This window comes from Peromyscus californicus, unplaced genomic scaffold, assembly GCF_007827085.1.
Source record: "Peromyscus californicus insignis strain IS unplaced genomic scaffold, ASM782708v3 Scaffold_15__1_contigs__length_86483966, whole genome shotgun sequence".
NCBI lineage: Eukaryota > Metazoa > Chordata > Mammalia > Rodentia > Cricetidae > Peromyscus > Peromyscus californicus.
The window spans coordinates 51,883,890-51,889,889 of record NW_026294447.1 but is presented as its reverse complement, the minus strand read 5'-3'; the positions used below and the strand labels follow the sequence as shown (position 1 = coordinate 51,889,889).

General features: G+C 47.8%; 1 protein-coding gene across 5 annotated transcripts in view; it reads left to right on the top strand.

The window, feature by feature from the left end:
* Nucleotides 1–496: 496 nt before the first annotated feature.
* Btbd7 (BTB domain containing 7) overlaps nucleotides 497–6,000 on the top strand; it is a 108,497-nt gene continuing 102,993 nt past the window's right edge. For 3 of the 5 annotated variants that reach the window (XM_052738839.1, XM_052738840.1, XM_052738841.1), the window contains exon 1: nucleotides 503–614. The gene's annotated coding sequence lies outside the window, so the exon portion shown is untranslated. Of the gene's footprint in view, nucleotides 615–1,056; nucleotides 1,168–6,000 lie in introns of those variants that run through there. The other 2 variants (XM_052738837.1, XM_052738838.1) reach the window with 2 other exon arrangements.

Sequence of the window (6,000 nt, the reverse complement as noted above, 5' to 3'; positions counted from 1 at the left end):
CAAGCATCGTATGCCAACAACACCCGGTGGATGGCGGCCGCGGAAAGGAAATGAATCAGTGGAACTGGCTTTCCGGTGCCTTGTGATGATTATCCCATTCAGATACAAGGAATAATACGCTACAATGCCAGGTTATGGGCAGGGTGCTGCAACAAGTACCCAGCGCCCCTTCACAGCCGCCTCCGGCCAACTTAGGCAGAAGAATGCGCGCGCACTCGCCACTTGGCCCCAGTCCCTGGGAACGCGCCTCCCAGCGTGCCCCTCCTCCCCTAACCCGGCGCGCCGACGTCGGGACACGTGACCGGGGCGTGCCGACAGCGGGGGCGGGCGGGGCCGTCCGGCTCCGCAGAGCGGCGCAAGCGCGCCAGGGCCGCGCCGGAGCGAGCCCCTCCTGCTCCCTGTCGGAGTCAAAATGGCGACAGGGGGAACCTGGAGCAGTCCCGGAGCCTAAGCCACTGACAGGAGCGGGGAGGACGGCGGCGGCGGCGGCGGCGGCGGCTGGAGGAGAATGGCCGCGGGGGCTGGCGCCAGTGCGGACGGCGGCGCTGGGGGCGGCGGCGGCGGAGGCGACGGCAGCGGTCCCAGCAGCAGCCGCGGCGGGAGGAGCCTCCGAGGTGAGTGTCCCTCGGTGGCTGGGGTTGAGGAGCCGTCTCGCTGTCCGGCGCGGTGCGGGACGTCCGGCGGAGGAACGGGCCGTGGTTGGGCGTGGTGGCGCCTCGGCTGAGGCCCGGACGCCGCGGGAGTTGCCGAGGCGCTGGCCAGCCGGCCGTCTAAGGGCCCAGTGCGCCGGCGCGGGACGGGCCGGTCCCAGCGCCCAGAGGGGCGGGCCGGACAGCGCGCGGCCGACGGGGGCTGAGGCTGAGGCGCGGCGCTCGGGGCCATCGGATGCCCCTCCCACCCAGCCACCCCGGCCCTAGTGGCCGCGGGGACGGACTCCCTTGCACTGGGCTTGGAGGGGCGGGACCCGCCGCACCCTGGACCGGGGAACCCGCTCCGGACGCGGACGCCTGTTTACGGGGTGCGGGGCCGCGCGCGGGTGGGCGTGAGGCCCGAGGGCCGGAGCTTGGGGAGGAGCGGGCCTGGGGCGGGCCGCTCCCCGCGGGCGAAGTGAAATCGTCCGGGGAGAGTGACTATGGGAGGAAGGAAACTGGCGTTGAGCTTTGACAGGTAGGTGGAGAGACAATACGGAGGGAGCGTTTGATGGAGAAGCGGAGGCTGAGCTCCCTGGAGTACTTGGCGAAAGGCGTGCCTTCTCAGCGCCTTCTCTTCGGCTCTGCTGTTTACTCCCTTCCACGCACTCACACTCACTCTCGCACTCTAGGGTGAGAACTTTCTCACCGTCTTAGGAGAAACTCCGAGGAGTGTTGGATCTGCTTTGAACTAGCACAGCGCCTCTTCACATAGCAGCACGCATAATAAGTACTCTGGAGTAGGCCTAATTTACAAGGCAGTCTTGGCTCTCTTTCCAAGCTCACTGTTTCCTCAGCTCAAACATCTCACTGTAACCAGCAAGGAGGCAGTTTTGCAGTTCATTAGCTTTTCCAGCAAACGCTGTCTTTTGTCTCTGAGTAGCTAGCATCCCTGTCTTTTCAAAGATTCCTCACATTGTTAAGTGTGGAAGAAAGACTTGAAGTTCTATGAACCGTACATCCTTAAGAACAGCTGTGATTAGACTTGTCTTGGAATTTTGGAGTCAGAGAAACCTTTAGAGATTTGGGTGTGTTTTAAAGTGGGGAAAGTGGAACTTGAAAGGTGAGTTGCCGTGGGTCTTAGCTAAGGAAGGGTGAGACCTGAACTGGGACTCAGGCTTCTGCAGACCCTTTATAGAGGGGGCTCTTTTCACTCCACTCCTGCACTGCCTATTCTTCGTGGATTTCTTTCTCCACCAATGTTCATCCCAATCACTAGGCCTTTGCACAATAAAGTTGAAAGCAGAAATGAGCACGTCTCTCTGAAACCTGGCAGCTACCTCAAAGTAACTGCTGGAGAGGCCACACACCCCCACACACACCATATTTATTAGAAATTGACATTTCATTTGAGGTTTTCTTAGGTGCATGACTAGGTTTTCATCAAATTATAGCCTGGCTCATTTCTACATGAGTTCAGTAAAGCCCACAGGTCAGTATTTATTTCTGTTAAACCTAACTCCTATAGTGTTCTGTGTCCCAACATGATGAGCATCTGAGGAAGTTCTTTCTATCTGTCTGGCTTTAACTTTAGGATTTAAAACACAGTGGTTTTCCAGATTATACTACCTAATTTCCTTCTCTCCTTTTGTTGGGCTACAGAATTTTATTTATGGTGTGTCACAGGTCAACTTTCAGAAATATAATAGAATCAAGTGATTCTGTTTTCATATTTTAGTCACTGAGCTCAGACTACTCAAGTGATTATTGAAGGTCTGCTTTGTGTTTGAATTATTCCAGAGCTGGGGGAGGAAGTGAAGAAGTGTAATATGTAATAGACTTTGCCTCAAGGTTCTTATTGGAAAAAGATGCACTAACATGAGTCTAGAAGCCAATCTAGTGAGTTCTACTAATACAAAGAATGCTGTGGGAGTTCAGGGTAGAGGAAGTTCTAGCAGGGCCTTAGGAGTTTAAATAACTTCCTGGGACACTTGGAATTTCAACTGGCCAATGAGTGTTTATATTTACAGAGAGGTTGGAGCAGTTACTTTGTGAGAAAAAAGCAAGTGTATAAACTGGAGATTGGCACTGGGAAAGGGGAATAGAGGGAGACAAATGAGCAGATAGTAGAGTTTCTTTGGAAGATGTTTTCCATAGGAAACATTAGATAGCCAGAAGGTTATCTCTGTAGAAGGGTTTTAGTGCCAAATTGAGATTTGGATTTTTCTTTTATGCAAGTTATAACAACCCTTTAAAGACACTGTTTGTTATAAGCTGTCATCCACAGGTTGAGTTAAAAGAAGGCAAGAAAAAAATGAGCCAATAGTATTTGTCTTTGCAACTGGCTTAATGGTCCATTCATGTTGTACAGTGTCTGAATTTCCTTCTTTTTTGAGGTGGAAGAACTCATTCTAAGTATATACTACATTTTGTTTATTCATCTGTTCTTGAACACCTGAGTTGCTTTCATCTTTTGACCACTATGTATAATGCTGGTGTGAACATGATGTAAAAATAACCTGTTGAAGACATTTCTTTAGTGTATTTTTGGGTGTTTATCAAGCTCAAGAAAGTTTACATTTCCACCAGTAATGCACAACGATTGTGTCCTGGGGTGTGTGGGGGTGGGGGGGGTGAAGGGTTTCCCCTCCTTTTATACTAAGCCATTCTAAAGAGTGTGATGTGGTATCATTGTGGTTTTTTTATTAAAGTTTTTTCATTCATTTTACACACCAATTAAAGATTCCCCTCTTCCCTCCTCCTGCCCCCCCAAGCCCCTCTCCCAACCCACCTCCCACTTTCCCCACAAGAAGGCAAGGCCACCCCTGGGAAGGCACATCCAATAGAGGCAAGTCCAAGCCCTTCCCCCTGCCTCAAGGCTGCACAAGGTGTCCCATTATAGGTAGTGGGCTCCAAAAAGCCAGCTCATGCACCAGAGATGGATTCTGATCCTACCACCAGGGGGCCCCCCCAAGCAGTTCAAGCTACACAATTGTCTCGCCATGCAAAGGGCCTAGTCCAGTCCTATGCATGCTTCACAGCCATTGATCCAACTTTCATGAGTTCCCACTAGTTTGGTTTGGTCGTCTCTGCAGGTTTCCCCATCTTTATGCACTGATGCACTTGCTCATAGAATCCCTCTTCTCTCTCTTTAACTGGACTTCTGGAGCTCTGCCTGGTGTTTGGTTGTGGATCTCTGCATCTGCTTCCATCAGTCATTGGAGAAAAGCTCTGTGATGACAGGGTATTTACCGGTCTGATCACTGGGGTAAGCCAGTTCAGATCAGGCACCTTCTTCACTATTTCTAGTAGTCCAAGGGGGGGTCATCCTTGGGGATTCCTGGCAACTTGCCAAGCATGGGGTTTCTCTCTATCCCCATGATATCTCCCTCTACCATGATATCTCTTTCATTGCTTTCCCATTCCCGTCTCTATTCCAGCTCAACCATCTCATTCCTTTATGTTCTCATCCCCTATCCCCTACCCTCCATTGCCCACCCCTCATCCCCAGTTTACTCATGGAGATCTCATCTATTTCCCCTTCCCAGGGCGATCCATGCATCCCTCTGTGGGTCTTCCTTGTTAGCTAGCTTCTCTGCAGTTGTGGGTTGTTGTCTGGTTATCCTTTGTTTTACATATAATATCCACTTATGAGTGAGTACATACCATGTTTGTTCTTCTGAGTCTGGGTTACCTCACTCAGGATATTTTCTAGTTCCATCCATTTGCCTGCGAATTTCATGATGTCATTGTTTTGCTCTGCTGAGTAGTACTCCATTGTGTATATGTACCACATTTTCTTAATCCATTCTTGAGTTGATGGACATCTAGGTTGTTTCCAGGTTCTGGCTATTATGAATACTATCATTGTGTTTTAACTTGCATTTACTTAATGGTTAGTGATGAATATCTTTCCTCTACGTAATGCATTTTGTCACTTCATCTGCTCCTTTGGATTTTTTTGAGAGAGATTTTGAATCCCAGGCTAGCATCAAAATGCTTAACTTTCCTAGTGCTGGAGACATGCTCAGCTCCTTTCCCTGTTTCTTAAATCAAGTTGTTTGTTGAGTTACAGGAGTTCTTTGGTTTTCTGAATATTGATCTCTTATCAGATATGATTTTGTAAAATTACATTTACTTATTTTGTGTGTGCATATACACTTGTGGGTGGGTGCTAGTATGCTTGTGCACATTTCATAGCACGTGTGGGGGGGGGGTCAAAAAACAATTTAGCAGGAGTTGGTTCTCTCCATTCAATGTAGTTAGGAATGTGGGGATTGTGGGGATTGAATTCAAACTCAGGTCAGGCTTGACATCTACAGCAGAATGCAAAAAATGTTTTCTACTAATCTATGGGTTGTTTTTTCTCCCTTTGATATGGAAAAAATTTGCTTATTTATTTGGGTTTTTTGTTTGTTTGTTTGTTTGTTTGTTATTTTTGAGACCAGATCTTGCTATGTGATCAGGTTGGCTTTTGAACTAATGACCCTTCTTTCTGTGCTTCCCAAGCAGTGGAATTGCAGGCATATACCACCACACCTAGCAAAAACTGAAAAAAAAATTTTCTGTGGTGTTGGGATGCAAACCCAGTGGTCTTCTGCCACTACTAAGCTACATCTGTAGTCTATCAAAAAGTTTTTTTTTTTTTTTTTTTTTTTTTTGGTTTTTTCGAGACAGGGTTTCTCTGTGTAGCTTTGCGCCTCTCCTGGGACTCACTTGGTAGCCCAGGCTGGCCTCGAACTCACAGAGATCCGCCTGGCTCTGCCTCCCGAGTGCTGGGATTAAAGGCGTGCGCCACCACCGCCCGGCATATCAAAAAGTTTTTAACTATGATGAATCCCTGCTTACCTAATTTTTCTTTTGCTTCATATATGGAAATTGTTGCCAAATCCAGTATTATGAAGGTCTTCTTCTTTTGTTTTCTATTAAGAGTTTTATAGTTGTAGATATTCTATTTATCTTTTTAAGTGTAGCTGTCCAGTTTTCCCAGTTGGCAATAGCCTTGGCACCTTAATGAACATTATTTGAGGGGTTAGGAGTATAGTTTAGTTGTAGAAAGTATGTCTAGCATGTACAAGGTGAGGAGAGGGGAAGGAGGGAGGGATCAAGGAGGAGATAGGAAGGCCATTGAACCATAAGTGCTAGGTTTTGTTTTGGGGCTCTCTGTAGGTCTGTTTATGTTGGTTACAGGCTGTTTTAATATCTGCTTTGTAGTCAAGATTTAAAATCAACAAACATGATCCTCTGCATTGTTCTTTTTTATGATTGTTTTGCAGTGGGATCTCTTGAGATGCTATAGACATTTAGAATAGATTTTTCTAATGAAAACTATTGGGATTTTGTTGTTTTATTAAATATGTAAGTTGCTTTG